The 20,022-nt window shown below is 46.2% G+C and overlaps 1 long non-coding RNA gene across 1 annotated transcript in view; it reads right to left on the bottom strand.

Annotated features, from left to right (window-relative positions):
• LOC127004211 (uncharacterized) overlaps positions 1 to 2,046 on the bottom strand; it is a 93,701-nt gene extending 91,655 nt beyond the window's left edge. Inside the window, exon 1 of the long non-coding RNA XR_007757688.1 lies at positions 1,979 to 2,046. This is a non-coding gene — a long non-coding RNA (uncharacterized LOC127004211). The remainder of the gene's footprint in view (positions 1 to 1,978) is intronic.
• Positions 2,047 to 20,022: the final 17,976 nt, after the last annotated feature.

Genomic DNA, 20,022 nt, shown 5'->3' with positions numbered 1-20,022 from the left:
CGCTGATTGTCATGATCATGATGTCTTAGTTTACACAGAGCATTGGAAACGTTTGTATTGCTGAACCTCAAAGGGTCTCGACATTTAAAAGCAGTGCTACGCGGGATTCCAACGCTCGCATTATTATAGTGCGGCGAGAGCTGGCGCCATGAACCCTGTGACTTAAAGAGCTTAATTTGTGAGTACATACTCTCTCTCTCTCTCTCTCTCTCTCTCTCTCTCTCTCTCTCTCTCTCTCTCTCTCTCTCTCTCTCTCTCTCTCTCTCTCTCTCTCTCTCTCTCTCTCTCTCTCTCTCTCTCATCGTGCCATTCTCCCTTGTCAACAACCCCTCCTTCATGGCTATCCCTTCGTCGACACAGGCGCGCCGCACAGTGCTACACCCCTTGCCACAGGTACACGCTTTCCCTGGTGTTGGGTGTGTGCTTCTTGACAGATAACCGGCTGTTGCAGAGTAAAGCGAAAACACAAAATAACCTATACAGAGGAGGGCCAAATGCGGTAGTCAATTAGAAGTATGTATCAACAATTTTAGAGCAGTTCTTTTTTCCGCAAAATAATATAATCAAAAGCTATATGAGAACAAATCAAGGAAAACATTTCGAAGAAATTTAGCTAAATCAGGTTCATGCGTTGGCGTGGACGCGCAAGTGTGACTGATCCTGTGGGTGTGATAAGTAGGGCAGCTCAGGCTCGGACTGTATGTTTTCTCTGAGGCTCTGAGGAATGATAAAAATCTCCTGGTCAACTGATCCTGCATCAAGGGACCCACTAGAGTGGGTGTGCGTGTGCGAGTGTGTGTGTCTGTGTGGGTGTGGTGTGGTGTGGTGTGGTGTGGGTGGGGGGGTGGGGGTGTGGTGTGGTGTGGTGTGGTGTGTGTGTGTGTGTGTGTGTGTGTGTGTGTGTTTCTGACCAGAGTGGCAATCACTGTCTGTTTCTGTTACTAAACATTAACTGTCCTTTCTGGCCATCACTCAAATCGCTTAATATCTTTTTTTTGCCAAATTATGCTACTTTTTCTCGCATGATATTCTTATATTCTTAAATGAGAGAGAAGGTTCCGGGAGGCAAATTCAGGAGCAAAATCTGTTACTTCTTCATGTTGAGACCGAGCAATCCATTGAGTGAAGCTTGTTAACGGGCCTCATATTGCAAGTTCAACCCGTTTATTGGTTTAGTTTAATTTTAATGGAGTCGAATCAAGCCAGCTGCTTCCTAAACTTTCACCTTCTAACAGACCGCTTTCAGTTCTTGACATTCTGCCACAGTACCATTTTCTTGCCGCCTCCTGCCACTGATTTCACTGTATTTCCCCCAGAACGTGCTCCGTGCTGCCTCCCGTCCCCGGCGAAGCAATGCATAGCTTTCTCTACTCTCTCTTGCCGTCATCCTGTTCGTCCTCTCCACTATTGCAGGAGACAACTTGAATGTTATCCATATCAAATCATTTGCTGGCAAAGTATAATATTCTTGGTGAGCCGCTTTCCTTAGATTATCACACAAACTCTGCCGATATGGTCACAGAAATACCCGAAAATAAACTATGTGCCATTTAACCTTTATATTTCGATTACGATTAAGAATTTAGAAAATGATCTATTTTTCCACACTTTTTTAATAATTTGCTTATAAACGTACTATAAATATATACACGTACTAGGAACATTCGTCTCAAAGCCAATTCACGTTCTTTTGGACACTTTTTCTGGTGGTGTTTTGCGTGTGCCGCCATCGACTACGAACATTTGACTTGAATGCAGCTAAAACAGTGGATGGAGGACAATTAGGATTACCAGTTAACTGAGAAAACAGCAAGAACAACAGCAACAGTAAAGCCAGCGGCGGTGACGGTGTAATGGCATGATGGCTGTCATCTCGGTGATACAGTACAAGTGCGTGCAGCAACTAACAAAATTAAAGAACTGCTGACGTGCTTCATAAAGGAATATACTGTTATTATAAAGCACATACAATACTCACCAGCAAAGCACAGCCGAGTCGTCAGTGCTCTTGCCCCGGAATCATCAGCAGTGCCTCTGACTCTCCTCCTGAAGTAAAAGAAAACAAGGAGCATTATGACGCCAGTTTACTGAAAATATTAATTCACAGAAAAAAAAAAGCTAAATGAAAATGGAGCTGCCGGAAGTCTCTTAAATGAAACATCATCGGGTGGTAAACACACACACACACACACACACCAATAGAAGCAGGCAGCATAAGCAATACTGTCTGGAGCAGGATGCAGAGCAGCCCTGTAAGCCGACACGAAACCTTTCAGAGCGAGCAGAGAACAGTTCCTGCGCACACATGAAGAAGGAAAAATTACTGATGTACCAAAAATCTTACGGAAAACGAAAGCAGACGCACCGTGACATCGGCAACATTTTCCCACAACTCTAAACCTTCCCACGCCGCCGCTGAACCGCTGAACTGCTTCATCACTCATCACGGCCAGCCGACACCTGTAACATACTGGCGCCGGTGTCCCGCGCTGAAATTACCGTCATTACTGTGACGACGAATTGATCATTTTCCCCCCGTGGTAAACTATATTTTTTCTTTTTTCTAGAAAGCTACTTTTTCTTAATAAAATCATACCGTTACGTGCAGAATTTTACGCTTATAATAATAGGCAATATTTATATGCTTTCCATTGCAGACAGTTAAGTGGTTGACATAAGCATGATCTAAAATGGAGTCAGAAGACGTTTAAATATTTTTTTTAAACAAACAAACAAACACCACTCGCCCCTCTCATCCCCGTCACAACAAACAAACAAACAAACAAACAAAAAGTGAGGCGCAAGAGTCATCTGTCGCAGGGTTACTGAACTATTATTTTCACTTGTTTTTATCCAGAGCGTCTGCGTTTTGTTCTGAATTCACTCCCCAAAAGGACACGCTTAAAAGGCTGCACATGTGAGAAGTAGGAGGGTGGGGATGAGGATGAGGAAGATGATGATGATGAGGAGGAGGAGAGAGTGGGGGAGGGAGGTGGAGAGGGAGAGTCAGAGGGCGATGAATATGAAAATGAAGAAAGGAGAGGTTGAGAAAGGAGGAAAGGAGAGATAGTGAGGGAGGTGATGATGAAAATAAGGAAGAAAATAAGAAAATAATAGATAAAAAGAATAATAAAGGGAAGCAAGAGGAGGAGGAGGAGGACGAAAAAGAGGAAGTACAGAGTGAGCAGGAATTAAGTCTTGCAAGTAGATAACGAAAATGAGGACAAACAAAAACAGCAGAACAAAAACATTAAAACCCGAAATGGAGACTGGCGACAATTAAAAAGAAAAAAAAGCAAATACAAGAAGAAAAGACTTTAAGATGTAAACACGCCCTCGCCCTCCCTACCCCCCAAAAAAAAGGCAAACAGTAAGACAATGGTAGACACGACTCCATTCATAATTAACTACCCCGGAACAGACAAACACCCACATGGAAGAAAGTTTACATCTCAGGTCAAGGGGAACAACACGAGACGAACAGAGACAATGCATGATGGGGGTCGAAGAGGTGACATGACCTGCCTGATTAAAGTCACGTTGTAGCAGCCTTGTTTATTTTCCTCTCTACACGTATTGAGGTTATATTCAAAGCATCAGGCTGGTTAGGGAGAGGTTGGGTCAGTGTGATGAGAGGAGCTACTGCCTCGGGGTGCTCGTGTGGGGGAATAGCAAGAAAAATCGAAGAGGTGGAACGAAAAGTTAGACAAGAAATGAAGTGACAGGTTTGAGAAAGTATCAAGGAAGTTGAAAAAGATAATTAAAAAGTGAATTTGTGTGGATGACAGACAGGAGCAAAATTAAATAAAGCGTTTTGTGAGGAATATAACACGTAGAATAAGAAATAAAAAAGGGAGGGAGTAGAAATGAGAGATGTATGAAAAAAAAAATCTTGGGGGAGGGATTAAAAAAATAAATAAATAAGTTGAAAGCGAAAGATGAGGTAAAATAAGAAGTAGAAAAATGGGAAGGACCAGAGTTGGGAGATGTATGTAGAAAATGACTTTGGGGAGGAGTAAAAAATATTATAAAAGTTAGAAGCAAAAGAAATCAAGAAAGTAGGAAACTGCCAAGCAAAAACTATATGCCACAAGAACAGGAGAAAAAGAGGTGAGAGAGAGAGGGAGAGAAAGGTGAACAACAAAAACAACAAAAAATGAATAAAAAAACTAAAGGAAAAAAATGCGGTCTCAAAAGTATGACAAGCAAATAAGAACATGAAGATAAAGAGGAGTGGAGGAGTGAAGGGGTGGAGACAAAAAAAGTGTTAACAAAGAAATTAAGAGAAGAGTGGAGAAACATAATACAATAGGTGCCGAGGAAAAAAAAAAACATGATAAAAGAAGTAGAGAGGGGAAAAGAGAGAGGGAGAGAGCGAGAGAGGGAACAAGAGAGAAAGGAGTAATTGTTCCCACGCCCAAGCTTGATGGTGTGCCTGTCTTCTCTCTCTTTGCAGAACAGGATTTCCCGGGCATCATGACGGACCGCTCACCCTAATCACCGTTCCCTCAAGCAAGTCATATTTCACTTTCGCGAGGCAACCCCCGGCGAGGCGCAGTTCGAGAAAGACGAGTAGCCAGTCCAGCCAAGTCGGGAGCTCCCACAAGCGCATGGACATAAATTTAACTTTCGTCTTGTGAATTAATTAAGCGAGAGGCAACATTAAAAGAACCTGTTGGGTACTATGGCCGAGGACATTCATCATTCACCTCTGATTGGGCAGGACTTCAAGTGACGTCACGGGATTGATTAAACTGATTGGCTCGCCGGACGTTCCCGAGATAAAACACACACACACACACACACACACACACACACACACACACACACACACACACAAACAAAAACACTTCATAAAAACACTTCTCGCCCTGTCTGTTTGATAAAAAAATGTCCGTCTTCACCCCCCTCTCTCTCTCTCTCTCTCTCTCTCTCTCTCTCTCTCTCTCTCTCTCTCTCTCTCTCTCTCTCTCTCTCTCTCTCTCTCTCTCTCTCTCTCTCTCTCTCTCTCTCTCTCGTCAAGTCACAGGTGCCGGAGGTGGTTGACGACAGGTGAAACAGAGGCGTGCACTGTCTAGCTCCTGAAAAATCCCTGCATCACTGGGGGAACTAAAGGCCTGGTCGTGGGAGAACGCCCGGCCACCTCGCTCCCACGTCACCCTCCGCCCGCCCACCGCTGAGGCGCCTCTGTGCACGCCTGTCAGTCTCTCTGGTTCGGTGACGCGAATGACACGGTTCCTGTATTGTCTCCCTTTCTTCCATTTTAGGGCCTCGCCTGAATATGAAGGCCAGTCGGAGCAGTTGCCGGGCCGGTCGACGTCACAGTGCTGGCCATGGGATGCGCTGTCCATTAACGTGTGTGTGGGGGTGGGAGAGGAGAGAGAGAGAGAGAGAGAGAGAGAGAGAGAGAGAGAGAGAGAGAGAGAGAGAGAGAGAGAGAGAGAGAGAGAGAGAGAGAGAGAGAGAGAGAGAGAGAGAGAGAGAGAGTTATTGTTTATTTAAGACAACCCAAGAACTGAATAATAGTGTTTTTTCAACAGATCTGAGAGAAACTGTCGGGGCAACACAAACTGGAGGAGGAGGAGCGACAGGAGCAGCCCCCCACCGCGACATCGACATGGGGTCTCCGGCGATGACCACGACCCGGCCAGAGATCCAACGTCGTTTTTGCCAAGAGTTCCAGCGTTCTTATTCAAAGGTTCAGTCACGGCGAAAGCTTCAGTGACTCCTTTGTGAGTGAATCGGTCCCTTAAAGTATAAAGTGTGTATAGCGTTGCATTCTTCCCTTTTCTGTGACTTCTTTGCTAATTCTCTTCGTATAGAATAGAGAAGTGGAAAGGAAAGCGTGGCTGAGAGGGTATAGAAGAGGTGATGCATCTATGGAACCTGATACAGACTCTTTCAGCACTTCTGTATAACGGGAGATTAAGTACAGAGAGGATATTACAGGTAGAAGTACAGGAACGGCATTGAGTCTTAACGCTAATAGGACTGCGTAAATAGTCAACCTCTTTTAATATCCACAAATATTTGGATGATGAGGAAGGTCAGAAAAATGAGAACGACCTTGATTTCAGCAGCGACAGGAAGGGAAGGAGTGAAAGCTGTCAAGTTTTCCAGCACCATACGGGAGCTGACGATGGCAAGGAGGGTCAGAAGGAGGAGGAGAGCGGCCTTGATTCCAACGCCTAAAGAACTGCAAGGACGGCGTGTGTCAGCTTCTGTAAGAGGAAGGATGGGAGGCAATTCATCGCGGTCTGTTCAGGTCGAGTTGATGGATAAGCTCCTTCCTCCGCCCCTGTTCTGATGAAAGTCACTCTGCAACTTGATGAATAAGCTTGGCGCCTTTCACTCCTCCTCCTTCTCTTCCTCTTCATCTTCCTCCTCCTCTTCCTCTCTCTTTCTTCTTCTTCTCTTTCTCTTTCTCTTCTTCTTCCTTCTCTTACCCTCCTCTTCCTCGGCCTCTTTTCCTCTTCTTCCTCCTCCTCCGCCTCCTCCTTTTCTTTCATGCAATTGGTAGAGTCATTTGGTTGGTGAATATCTGGCCGACCACTGTTTTGCCGCAGCATTAATTTTAGTACAAAGTCAATTAAAAGAGATCAGCGTAAAAATCGAGACAGATCAACGCCCTGGCTGTGTTGCAAAGTAGTGCTTACCGCGAGGGGCGCCAGGCAGAGAGTCAGGATTTGAGTATTGCGCCAGGAGGGGACAATCTAAGTGGTCTTTAACGATGTAGACGCCATAAAATTCATTCTAATAGACCAGCGTAATAAAAGAGAAAGAGAAGACCGACGCCCCGGCAATGTAGTGGTTAGTGCAATTGTCATTCAGGATCGGAGTGTTAAGCCGGGCGCAGACAATCTAGGTGGGCTTTTTATGCTGTAGCACCTGTTCTCTTGGCCGGGGAACAGACGCGGATGAGAGCTGAGGAACTATGAACTCGCCCTCCAGCAAAAGGCGTAACGGAGGAATAAATGGAAGGTGGTGATGAGCCTGGCACGCGAGTTTCAGACCCAACCGCCACGGGGCCCTCGGCTTTAAACCCTCGCTGCCCAAATCCTCCTTTTTTGTGGCCATTCCTCTCCCCTGTACCTTACACGTTAAGGTCAGTGGTAAAAGATCACAGAAACTGAACTTTTGTGACCTCGTGACAATTCATTTTTTTTCTCTTTCAACAGTAAATGGAAACAATGAAATCAACCACGGAATTAAGTCTTTATATCCCCCGTTCTTTTCTTACCTTTTTTTCTTTATTTCCTAAACATCTAAACGGTTCAACAATTCTTTTCCCTTCTATCCAAATCCGACTTCCTTCTCATAATCTTTTTATTTCATCTATTCAACTACTTGCTCTTCTTCACATTCACACCGTTAATTAAATCGCTATTCTCTCCTTCCTTAAGTTATCCTTTTCCCTTCCTCAGCGACTTGATGAATAAGCTTGGCTCCTTTCACTCTTCCTTCTCTTTCTCTTCATCTTCCTCCTCCTTTTCCTTTCTCTTTATTCCTTTTTTCTCTCTCTTTCTCTTTCTCCTCAATAAACTTTCCCGTCCAACATTCTTCCCAATCGATCTAACACCAAATTAATTCTCATTACCTATTTTGCAACAATTACGATACATTTTCCTTCCTGCCACACGCACACCCTAACCATTCTCATCTTTTCCTGTCATATCAAACACACTCTGTAAGCTTTTTCATCAAACGTCCTCCAGATCATCATCATGCAAAAACTTTTCCACCTAAGTCACACCCACTCCTCAACCCTCCCCCCAGACCTCGCCGGATACAAGTCACGGTGCTTAAACAGTTCCTCGCGCCTGGCATGCAGTCCCCGCCATGAAGGTTCCATTAATCATACACAAATACCGCTCAAGGTTTCCCAGTCAGGGGGCACCGGAGACAGACCCTTTTTTTCGCCCTCCGTACAAGCAATGTCATCCTGTCGCCTCGTCCAGTCAGGCTTAGTCAGGGATAGTGTTCGGGTTCACGCTCAACGGGCTGATGGATGACCGTGTGTGTGTGGGGGTGGGTGGGGGGGGGGGTGGGGGGGGGGATCGTGGGGGTGTGTGTGTGTGTGTGTGTGTGTGTGTGTGTGTGTGTGTGTGTGTGTGTGTGTCCTTCACCTTCACCCCCCTGATCCAAGTGACGCGTTCCTGATCCATCATGACCTTCTCGGCGTCTCATCTTACTGGTTTTCTTTCTTACGGGACGATTTTCTTACAGTCCTTCAATCTTACTGGGCTTCTCCATTAATGATTTTCCCTCCTATTGGCTTATATGATACTTGTCTTCCATCTTTGGGGTCTTGTATCTTAATAACCTTTCATAATTATCCTCCATATTGGTCTCCTATCTATCATTATTGCTGGTCTTATATCTTACTGGTCATTCTTTTCCGGCCACCTTTCTCTTTCTCATCCTTTTCCTTTCTTCCTGGTCTTCTTTCTTGTTGGCATTCAATCTTACTAGTTTTCTATCTTACTGGTTTTACTGACGTACTTTAAGAACTTTCTATCAAACTTGTCTACTATTTTACAGGTACTTTATCTTTTAGGTCTTTTATCGTGATGTTTTGGTCGCTTGTGACAGAATATCGCCACCCTCGCAAAAGACGTCAACGAACTGGGCGATCTCAAGTTATCTGATGTGGTGTGTGGGGGAAGTGGAGGTAATGGTGCAAAAAGTGATGTTCCCCGTAGGAAAGAGTTGTTTTTTGGCATGTAGTGACTATACAGAAAGGTAGTCTCGTAATAGAAGCAAAAAGTAGATTCAATGAAGGGGAAATGAGGAAGAAAGAGGAAGGGAACATCTGCAGAAAAAAGGATGAATGGTCGTGTCTGTCTGTCTGTCTGTATTTGTCTATGTCTGTACGTCTGCCTGTCGATCTGTCTGTCTATTCTCTCTCTCTCTCTCTCTCTCTCTCTCTCTCTCTCTCTCTCTCTCTCTCTCTCTCTCTCTCTCTCTCTCTCTCTCTCTCTCTCTCTCTCTCTCTCTGGTAGTAAAATAAGAGAAGCAAAAAGCAGATTCAACGAAAGAGGAATGACTAAAGGAAACATTGTAGAAAGAGCAAAGTTGGGAATCTCTCTCTCTCTCTCTCTCTCTCTCTCTCTCTCTCTCTCTCTCTCTCTCTCTCTCTCTCTCTCTCTCTCTCTCTCTCTCTCTCGTTATCTCCTTCTTCAGTCCCTCCCGCTGGTGCGTCGTGACCCCGTTCCTCCTGCTCTCCGCTCCCTCAGTGGGGGAATACCTGCATCGACCCTCACGACGCGCCCTTTGATCACCCCCTCACCCCCTCCTCGCTCCCCGTCCCCACCCAAAACCGCAATGCATGACCCTCCTCTCTCTGTCCCTCATACGCGCCACTCCCATCCCTGTCTGCCTCTCTCTGTCTACCTTTTCGCATGCCACGCCCTCTCCTTTCCCTCTCCTACTCTCCCTCCCGCGACCTCCTGCCCATATTCTTAAACTCACATTTAAAACGGATCTCGTAGGAGTTTTGGGCATTTAAAGGGGTAGTTTTATGACCCAGGTGACGATTTGATCTTTCTTTTGTACCATGGACCTAAAGAAACACTCATTAGAACTCGATTAATTTCCTTTTTGGCTTTTTGGGATGGCTGATGTGAGGCGGAAGGGTCTGAGAATACTATAAAAAAAGTATATAAAGTAAAGTATATAAAGTAAAAAAGTATATAAAGTCACATTGCTCTCCGTCCACCTTTCCGCGCGCCATTCTCCTCTCTGTCTATACATTTGCACACGCCACGCCCCTCCGTGTTCGTGTGCCTCTTTGAACCCCAGCCACGCCCCCTCCTTTCATCCCTCCTCCAGACCACCCCAATTACAACGCCAACCCTCCATTAACGGGCCACATTCTACAACCCTCTGCCCGCATTTCTCTCCATCACTTCGCATTCCCCGGTAAGTACACGGGAGCAAAGCCACAATTACCGCCCTCCACCGGCCATCAGTACGTCACCACGACACCCTAAATGACCCGACTACGACGACCGCCTCGGCACTCCGCTAAACTACTGGTCGAGTGTTTCAGCGAGACTGTTATTAACCTATTATCAGCGCAACACTTTCCGCTCGCGACCATTAGTAATACGCAACATGGTGATTTTCGCTTCACTAACGCCGTCGGAACATCAGTCACGTCAACATAAAGCACGTCAGCGCCCTCCCTTCTGACGTGCCTCCTCCCTCGTACCGTGTTCCCAAACGTTTCGGCACCTCATTAAGTCCGCTCGAAAACGTTTTCTTGGAGGTTGTGGAGACTTTCACTCGGAGGGTTTATGATCCTAGTGATGGTGCTACAAGAGTTCTGCTCCAAGAATGGGAAAATACATACGAGAGAACACGATTTAAAATGCTCGTATAGAAATCCCCAAATGCTCGATAATTCGGCCTTTTCAATTCTTTCAGGAGGGAAGCATCAAGGCACCTCTGGAACTGAATTAGCTACCTGGTCGTTTTCTTTTTCAATTTTGTCTATCCCATAAAGAAATAAAAAACGATCCTTTCTTGTCTATGTTAAGGACGCCATGAGTGAAGCGGCTGGCAGCACACAGGGGGCAACAAGGATGGTCGGATGAATGATCAAGCTGCCACAACGACGAGGCGGACAGTCGTGACATGCAGCAAGCAGGTCCGCTCACTTGGAGGATGGGGCGTGTGGTGGGTGCGGCTAAGGGGAGAGAAAGGTATGGAAATGGGTCTTGAAATGGATGCATCTCATAATCCTTACTGGGGACCCTGTGAGTCATCGTAAGCAGTCTTCCTTCCAACGGAAAAAAAGTAAGAGGAGTGAACGGCGGGAATGATAGAGAGAAGAAAAAACTTCCTACATGTGTGTAAGGGGGTGGGGGGGAGGGCGTGACACGAAAATGTACGGGACAGACCAAGACAGCGGAGAGGCAGGAGGAGGACAAGGATGAGGGGGGTGGAGGGTCGGGGCGTGCAGGCGGGCAGCAACACCAGCAGCGCACGGCCACACTGCAGAGCCGCCCTCCCGTGTCTTATCTGGGTGACACGAGGGCAGGGGCACCTCGACTCGCCTCGCCGCGCGCCGGGAAAGGAGCGGCGCGTGAGGCGAGGCAGCCGGCTTACTTCCCGCTAGCTCCGGATCCAGACAAGAGATCGTAACTCTGTTAATGTCGTGATGGCGGCCGACGGGACAAAGGCGACTCCGAGGAGAGCGTGCACCTGCAAGGGATCGACACAAAGGTCATCGAGCCGCCAGCTGGGCCAGACAGGTGAAGCGGAAGACCGGTGAGGTGGTCAGTAGGTGAGGCCGATGATAAGGCCGATAACAGGGAGAGAGGGTTTCGGGGGAGGCTGACCAGGTGATGCTTATTTAACTGGGATGTAGAGGAGGACCGAAACTGACGGGTGAGCTGACGAATGGAGGCGATAAGGTTGGCGCTGATGACTGGCGCACTGACGAGGGGAAGGCGTGGCAGGTGTGGCGATGACAGGTGTCTACTTAGGTGATAATGAGGACACGGAAAAGTAATGACAGACACCGCGATTACAGGTAAATATGACGAGAGGCGTGTTGATGAGTTGGATGCACTGACAGGTCTGGTGATGGCTGATGTGGTGAGTGCGGTGACAGGTGTGGTGATGGGAGGTGTGTGGTGACAGGTATGGCGATAGGTGAGTGTGATGATGGGAGGTGAGTGTGGTGATGGGAGGTGTGTGTGGTGACAGGTGTGGTGATGGGAGGTGTGTGTGGTGACAGGTGTGCAGGTTGGTGGCAGGTGTGGATAATGGCAAGTAGTAGTAGTAGTAGTTTTAGTAAAGCGTTTGACAAAGTTCCTCACCAACGACTGTTGCTTAAATTACAGGCTCACGGAGTAGAGGGTAAAGTTTTGAACTGGGTCAAGGCGTGGCTTAGCAATAGGAAGCAAAGAGTGCAACTAAATGGTAAAAGATCTGACTGGGGATTTGTTACGAGTGGGGTCCCACAAGGTTCGGTATTAGGTCCACTTTTGTTTATTATTTATATCAATGACTTAGACACAGGAATTAGTAGTGATGTTAGTAAATTTGCAGATGATACCAAGATCGGTAGAGTAATTGAGTCGGATCAGGACGCTAGTATTCTCCAAGGTGAACTCAACATATTATATGACTGGGCGGATAAATGGCAGATGGAGTTCAATGTAGGGAAGTGCAGTATTCTGAGTGTAGGTAGGAACAACCCCTCACATAACTATTGCTTAAATGACACTCTCATAAGTAGGTCTGGGTGCGAGAGGGATTTAGGGGTCTTAGTGAGCTCTGATCTCCGTCCAAGGGCACAATGCATTCAAGCTAGAAATCGAGCTAATAGGGTACTGGGATTTATTTCAAGGAGCGTAACAACAAAGCCCAAGTCTTCCTCAAACTATTTTTTGCTTTAGTTAGTACTCATCTTGACTTTGCGGTTCAGTTCTGGTCACCCTACTATAGAATGGATATCAAAATGTTAGAATCGGTGCAGAGGAGGATGACTAAGATGATTCAGGGGTGAGAAACTTGCCATACGAGGAAAGACTCAAACAGTTAAACTTGCATTCTCTAGAAAGGCGAAGGGTGCGTGGAGACATGATCGAGGTTTATAAATGGATGAAGGGCTTTAATAAGGGAGACATTCATAAGGTTTTGTTGGTAAGAGAACCGGGTAGGACACGAAGTAACGGGTTTAAACTGGATAAATTCAGATTCAACAGGGACATAGGCAAAAATTGGTTTACTAATAGGGTGGTGGATGAGTGGAATAGGCTTAGATCATGTGGTGAGTGCCAATACAATTGTCACATTCAAAAATAGACTAGATAAATTCATGGACAGCGATATTAGGTGGGGTTAGATACACGGGAGCTTAGGGTCAAAGGAGCTGCCTCGTACAGGCCTACCGGCCTCTTGCAGACTCCTGCGTTCTTATGTTCTTATGTTCTTAAGTAATGGTTGTGACCTGTTCGAGTGAAAGGTGAAGGCGGCGTGATAGGACGAGGGTGAGAACTAAGCGACTGACGAACAATGGCACGGTGCAGTAGGTTAGGTTAGGTTAGGTTAGGTTTAGAAGAAAAAAAATCTGAGGTATAATAATTATTTACTTTCAGATCCGATACGAACACGGTCTTAATCAACATCTGCCTTACATGCATGGGACAAAGCAGGAAAAACATGTGCATGGTGACCTGGACCTCCACAGTTTCCTCCTTTCCAAACACGTCCACACAATTAACACGAAGCGACCCCGTTAGGAGAGAGACTGATAACGCGGCTGTACACACGCAGCACAACAACCTCCTCGGAAAACAAAGAAACGGACGGAAAAGAAATCGCAATGCGGCTGATTCTTCGTCTGCTGCGGGGACTAAGTTCAAACTCTACAATGGGAAATCGATTAACTCGCCTCATTCATGCCTCCATATACATGCAGCCTCGAGGAGACCCATTGGATACGTAGCACTTTTTCCTCCAAAAACTCGCTGTAATGGTGGGTGGGACGAGCTCGGCGGTGCGGAGGTGAATTTCTGCTGGAGTTTGTGATGCTCAGCAAATATGGGAAGATTATGGCTCGCTTGTGCTGGGAGCGGGGTGAGGCTGCGGGGTCAGCTCTCAAGGGAAGCTGCCACCTGGAAACAGAGGGCAAGGTGGGGAGGGGAAAGAGGGGGAAGACATGGAAATTACAGATGGAGAACGAAATTTCTTGGTAACTCATCGCTGAGGCCACAGGCTTGGAAGACGACGCAGAGATGATGATTTTCGCTTCTACATATTTCTTAGTGACGATGCTGATTCTATTGACCTCATGTAAAGCAAAAGTAGGAATAAGAAGGATGAGGTGGAAGAGGAGGAGCAGGAGACGAAGGCGAAGAAGGAGGAGAATGATACGAGGGCGGAGGAGGAGGAGACGATGGCGAAGGAGGAGGAGACGAAGACAGAGGAAGAGAAAGGGGAAAACACGGAGGAAGGGAGCTGCTGGAAGGAATGCTATAATATGGAAAATAAAAGTTAATTTAAATCGTATACATTTCCCAATTCATTATACAGGATTTTTCTTCACTAACAGAATCTTGTGCCGCGTCTCACTGCTGGTTCATTCTCTAGTTTTCCTGCTTCAAATTCCTTGCGTGACACGTTTTGGTTCTGGGACTCGTTTCCGCTGCCCAAGGACACCGCACAAGGCAGCAGGTAAAAAAAAAGTCTCACCGTCCCGAGGCGCTGACGGTGTTCTTTGTTCGGAAATCAGACACAACCATAAGGAGCGCATCGGGGAACACAGGTCAGCAAACACCCGGCATTAGCAGGCATAACTTTGGCCGGACACACACACACACACACACACACCACACACACACACACACACGCAAAAAACACACACACAGTAGCAACAACATATGGTCCACACCTCCAGTCTCTCAATTATCTTCAGCCACTGAGACGCATTAGCTTTGGGGTTTAAAATTTCCATGTTTGAATGTATATACGTACTGTATTTATGTATGAATATATGTATGTTGGAGCCCGAATAACAATGCATGGTGTGAATGTATGATGTACAGAGAAGTAAAGGCAGAATAGAAGAGGAAAATGTAGAAGGGAAAGGAGAGGAGAGGAGGAGGCGACTAACACAGCACATCACCACACAAATACAATCGCTACACCATCACAACACCAACAAAACACTACATAACTACAATCGCAACACAACACCATCACCACGACACAACACGACCACCACACAATCACAACTCCAAACAGACACACTAACGACCTCTAGCGGCGGAAAGTTGCAGTAACGCGTAGGAGCTTCAAACATTTCGGTGCTTACACACCTCCATCTGATGAGGCTTTCGTAGAGGTTGTGGGTATTTCCATGGGGTGGGTTATGAGCCCGGTGGTAGTTGGACAAGGCCTCTGTACTACGAAAGCGAGAAAAAAACGCTCATGCAAACCTGATTCATAATCACTGCGGTACAATGCCGCCCCCTCCCCCACCTCCAAAGGGCCAGGCGTGGAAAGAGCTTGTGGTGTGGCTTGTGGTGGGGAAAGAGGGGGAGGAAGGGGAGGGCAGACACCTGCCAATCGTGTGTATAGTCGACGCGGAGAGGAAAAAAAAAGACTGAGCATCGGCTTCTCTGGTGCCGTGAATCAGGCGAGATGCAGGACACAGATAGTGCTGCTGTGGTGTGGTGCTCTCATATATATATATATATATATATATATATATATATATATATATATATATATATATATATATATATATATATATATATATATATATATATATATATATATATATATATATATATATATATATATATATATATATATATATATATATATATATATATATATATATATATATACGAACACACACACACACACACACACACACACACACACACACACACACACACACACACACACACACACACACACACACTCTACATAAATCTTTCATTTGTTTTTACACCGGATGGCCTGTAATTCGAATATCTTTAGCAATTAGTGTATATATTACTGTGCAGACCCTTGCCTCCCGCATCACCCGGCGTACACTTAGTGAGTTACGGCTCCCCTGCAAAGGCTCAAATTGCAGGATGAATGCGGCGAGGAGAAAAAATGTATAAAATAGTCGACTCAAAGCAAGTTTAATTTAAAATTGTACTACAAAAATTGTATATTATGCGAGGCAAGAAATTCTCACACACCGAGTAATTCTTTATCAGCGGGTGATATCCGACCCCCCACGAGGCTCCGCAAGAGAGAGAGAGAGAGAGTGTTCACGTGTCTTTGCCTTCCTAATGCCTCGATCCGCTTACCTCGTTCCTCGAGCTCCTTATAAACAGCACCTCATCCCTGGCGGGTATCTGGAGTACGTCTCTCCGCCCGACACCCTCCCCCTCCCCTTCCTTACCACCACCCACACCACCTCTTCCCCTTCATATTACATCCCACTACACCACCTAACCTAGACCAGGCTCCGCATTGGGTTGTTTTCCTCCCTTCATTCTCTCCCATCTCCCTATTCACATCCCACTACCTACCTACAGCCCCTATATGTACTGTATAATGAGCAGCAGGAATAGCTCCCGGGGATGTGCAGAAAAAGCCTAACAGTAGCTTTCCATTAAGTCTTTGGGGTCCTCGTTACGTGGCCTATCACGGACGCGGCGGCCGTACGTGTACTCGTAAAAACCAGCGTGGCGGGGACGTGTTGCCAAAAATCGAGTGGACTTCGAGGAGAGTGATGAGCCCAATTTCTGGCTCCAGATTGAAGTTAATCAGCACCTGCAACAGCCAGCCTGCCAAGACCCTGCACCGATCAGCCACTCTGGACATCGAGCACAGCGGGCAGACAACCAAGAATCCTACACATCTTCCCGACCATCCACGTCCGCCCGATCTAATTCCTACATGCGTCCGTGTGGTGACCCGGCCGACAATCTGCTTGACTTACTCTGTTTACACTTGAGTTTAGTGAGCCCAAGCAGGTAGTCTATTGATCCCAGCACCCAACCTACGCCACTCGCCTACCCGGTGCCGACTTTGCCGCCAGCACCACCAAAGACTAGAGGGAGAAAAAAAGATCAGAGGCCTTCTTTATGGCGTCAATTAGCAAGTCATCTGGATGCCAAGAACTCCGGGAGTGACGGCCAATTAGGGAGAGAAAGTGAGTGTGACCTCGCCACTCCCCTTAGCCAACGACCCCTCCTTTCCCCTCCTGCCTCTCCACCACCACCACCACCCGTTGACCATTGCCTCCCTTACCACCACCCCAGCCTACGATTACCACTTCATCCAAACTATCACACCTACCACACCCATTGCCACAACGACCACCAGGCATAACCACACCCATATCCACACCAAGCATTCCGGCTACCACCAACGCCAACTGTTACCACCACCACCACCATCACCACAAGAACTCCACCCCCACCCCCTTCAACTACGCTATCACCAACACCAACCGTCACGATCAGGCGTCCTCTTTTAATCCTGGTCACGATCAACCCCGAAAAAAAAAAAAAAAAAACTACCATCACTACCATCACCACCACTATTAGAGCAATCACCAACACCAATTCTCACGACCATCACCCACAACCATACCAATTAGTAACGCCAGAAACATCACGACCACACCACCACCACCGCCAATAACAACAACCAAAGTTAAAATTATGACAGGGAAAGGTAAGCGAATAAGCACTGGACTACTTTGGTTTACTTTATTACTCCAGACTTTCTCGTTTGTTCATCGTAAATACCAATGGAGAGAAACTAGTCCAAGCCTTCACTCCCTCACCCATGCCTCAGTGTTACGGCCTCTCTGTGAACGTTTTTTCTGCTCTTGATCTGACGTTTCCCATGCAGCAGCCTCCCACCTACTTGCAACTCCTCTACCCAGTCTCACCCTACGACACCTTCCTCCATGCTGCTCCCTACCTCAGAGACGCTCCCCAGCTCCATTACATCTCGTCATATTTATTAATTAACCTCCTTTTTTTCCCCTTAGGAATTCTACGATATGGTTGTGGGTTTACATACCAAATGAGAAGGCGAAGAGACTCATCCTCGGCATTACTGTTCGGTTCCTCTGTGCTCGATGCGGAAAATTACTCCCTTTTTTACGTCAGGCGAATGGCTCGCCTAAAAATATTTTGTTTGACATACAAATGAGAGTCAGACCTTTTATATCTGTTATTGAAATTTCACGCTTTAGACTCACTCGCCCCGGAGACACGGGCTGCCAGCGGTGAGATGTGCTTCAAGAGTCAAGATCACAGCACATTCCTCGGCTCAAAACTGAACGAATTCGTGTTTTTCGTGTGGCTATTTTCTGGCAGGGCGGCGTCTCGTCCTCTTTAATTACAAAGTCCATCTAACACAGAATGTTTGGCACCCCGGCATGGATGATTCCCCTCGTCCCTTCCCTGCCCCTCCCCTTTCCCCCATCACTCCCCACCACCCCATCCCCTCGCCGTCAGACTTTCCAGCGTATCCTAACAGGCTCGCCGGGTGGTCCGGGTCTTTACTCAGGATCGGTGCGCGCCAACACTTTTTACAATATATATCTTAGCCGTGATAACAAATACCGCAAACCGATATTAGTTTTCTCTCTCTCTCTCTCTCTCTCTCTCTCTCTCTCTCTCTCTCTCTCTCTCTCTCTCTCTCTCTCTCTCTCTCTCTCTCTCTCTCTCTCTCTCTCTCTCTCTCTCCCTAACCAGAGAACCTTGAAAATAATCAAAAATAAGTGTATATATATATATATATATTTATATATATATATATATATATATATATATATATATATATATATATATAAATATATATTTATCCATCTATCTATCTAAAGTAACGGTAAAGTTAAGGGTATACCCTATAGCTGCGCGTGGCCTCGGTGCTCATCTCCGCCGCACAGGCCCTTGAGCCTGTGGTGGGTAAGAACCCATTATCCCGAGACAGGGCCAGAGGGACATCCGGGTTCAAACAGTCTACCTTCTCGAGATACCTTATGACGCCCATTCCGAAAAGGATGATGAAAAGCTGGCTGAAATGCCCGCCGATTGCCTGGGCCGGGAATCGAACCCGGGCCCAATGATTCTTAGCTACACACTCAAAATGCTACTATATATATATATATATATATATATATATATATATATATATATATATATATATATATATATATATATATATATATAGAGAGAGAGAGAGAGAGAGAGAGAAATAAATAAATATAGATAGATAGATAGATAGATAAACAGATAGATAGATAGATAAATAGATATAGAAATATAGAAAAATAGAAAAATATAGATAGATAGATAGATATAGATAGACAGATATATAGGTAAAATACAAAAATAGAGAGAAAGATAAGAGAACATATATGTGTGTGTGAGTGTGTGTGTGTGTGTGTGTGTGTGTGTGTGTGTGTGTGTGTGTGTGTGTGTGTGTGTGTGTGCGCGCGCGCATCAGCAAACTCCGTACTACAAATTATATCCTCAAAATTTTCCAGACGGGCCAAAAAAAAAGTCTCCTTAATACTGATAATCGCGGGAGAAGACTATGATCCAAGGCCACTGGCGCCCAAAACAAAGTACAAATACCTGATCTTAAGCAAACAAGGTTCCAGAAAACACATCCTCCACAAGAAACTAATTAAAATAACGTACCTTTTAAAAATATCCCCGACAGTTTGAAATCATAAATATTTAGCGGCGGATATATTCATAATGATGAAGGAAGAGCAGCAACAACAACAACAAGAGTGCGTACAGGTGTTCCGAGGGAGCCGTACCTGAGCGCGGCCGGAGCGGGGAAGAGCTAATTACCTTGCTACCTGGCTAGTAATTACCAAGAAAATTGGTCGGATCTCAGGTAAGGAGTTTCTCAATTTGAAGATGCGGTCGATAAATGAGAGAGAGAGAGAGAGAGAGAGAGAACGGACAAACAGACAGGCAGACAGACAGAGACAGACAAGCAGACATACTAACAGGCAGAGACCGATACAGACAGACAGACAGGCAGAAACACACACACACAATCACACAGAGAAAAAAAATAAAGAGAAAGCATAAGAGAAGGAAGAAGTGAAGCTAGAGAGGAAAAAAACAACAACCATGTGGGTGTGTGGTCTCTCTTTATGGACAAGCCGAGACTGATTTATGGCAACCGGCCGACGGCAGATCTTCCTCCTTGACCGATAACAGGCGGGAAGTCACCCTCAGCGATGACAGCTTGTGACTTATTGGGGGGGGGGAGGAGGGAGGGGAGGGGTGGGCGGGGGCAAGCGGGCGTGTGGGCTGGGCGGCTGGGTGGTGGTGCGATGTCTTCTCCGTGAATGGTGCATGTAATGGTTGAAGACGAAGAAGGTGATGTAGGTTAGGGAAGATGATAGATGATGATAAAAGAGATAGATGGGGGTCTGCAAGGGGTGGGGATAGGTGAGCGGGCAGAAAGGGTAAAGGCGTGGAACTACAGTGTCTATGATGGATGAGGACGGAAGTG

Source organism: Eriocheir sinensis, chromosome 27, assembly GCF_024679095.1.
Source record: "Eriocheir sinensis breed Jianghai 21 chromosome 27, ASM2467909v1, whole genome shotgun sequence".
Lineage (NCBI taxonomy): Eukaryota > Metazoa > Arthropoda > Malacostraca > Decapoda > Varunidae > Eriocheir > Eriocheir sinensis.
This window is presented reverse-complemented; position numbering and strand designations above follow the sequence as displayed.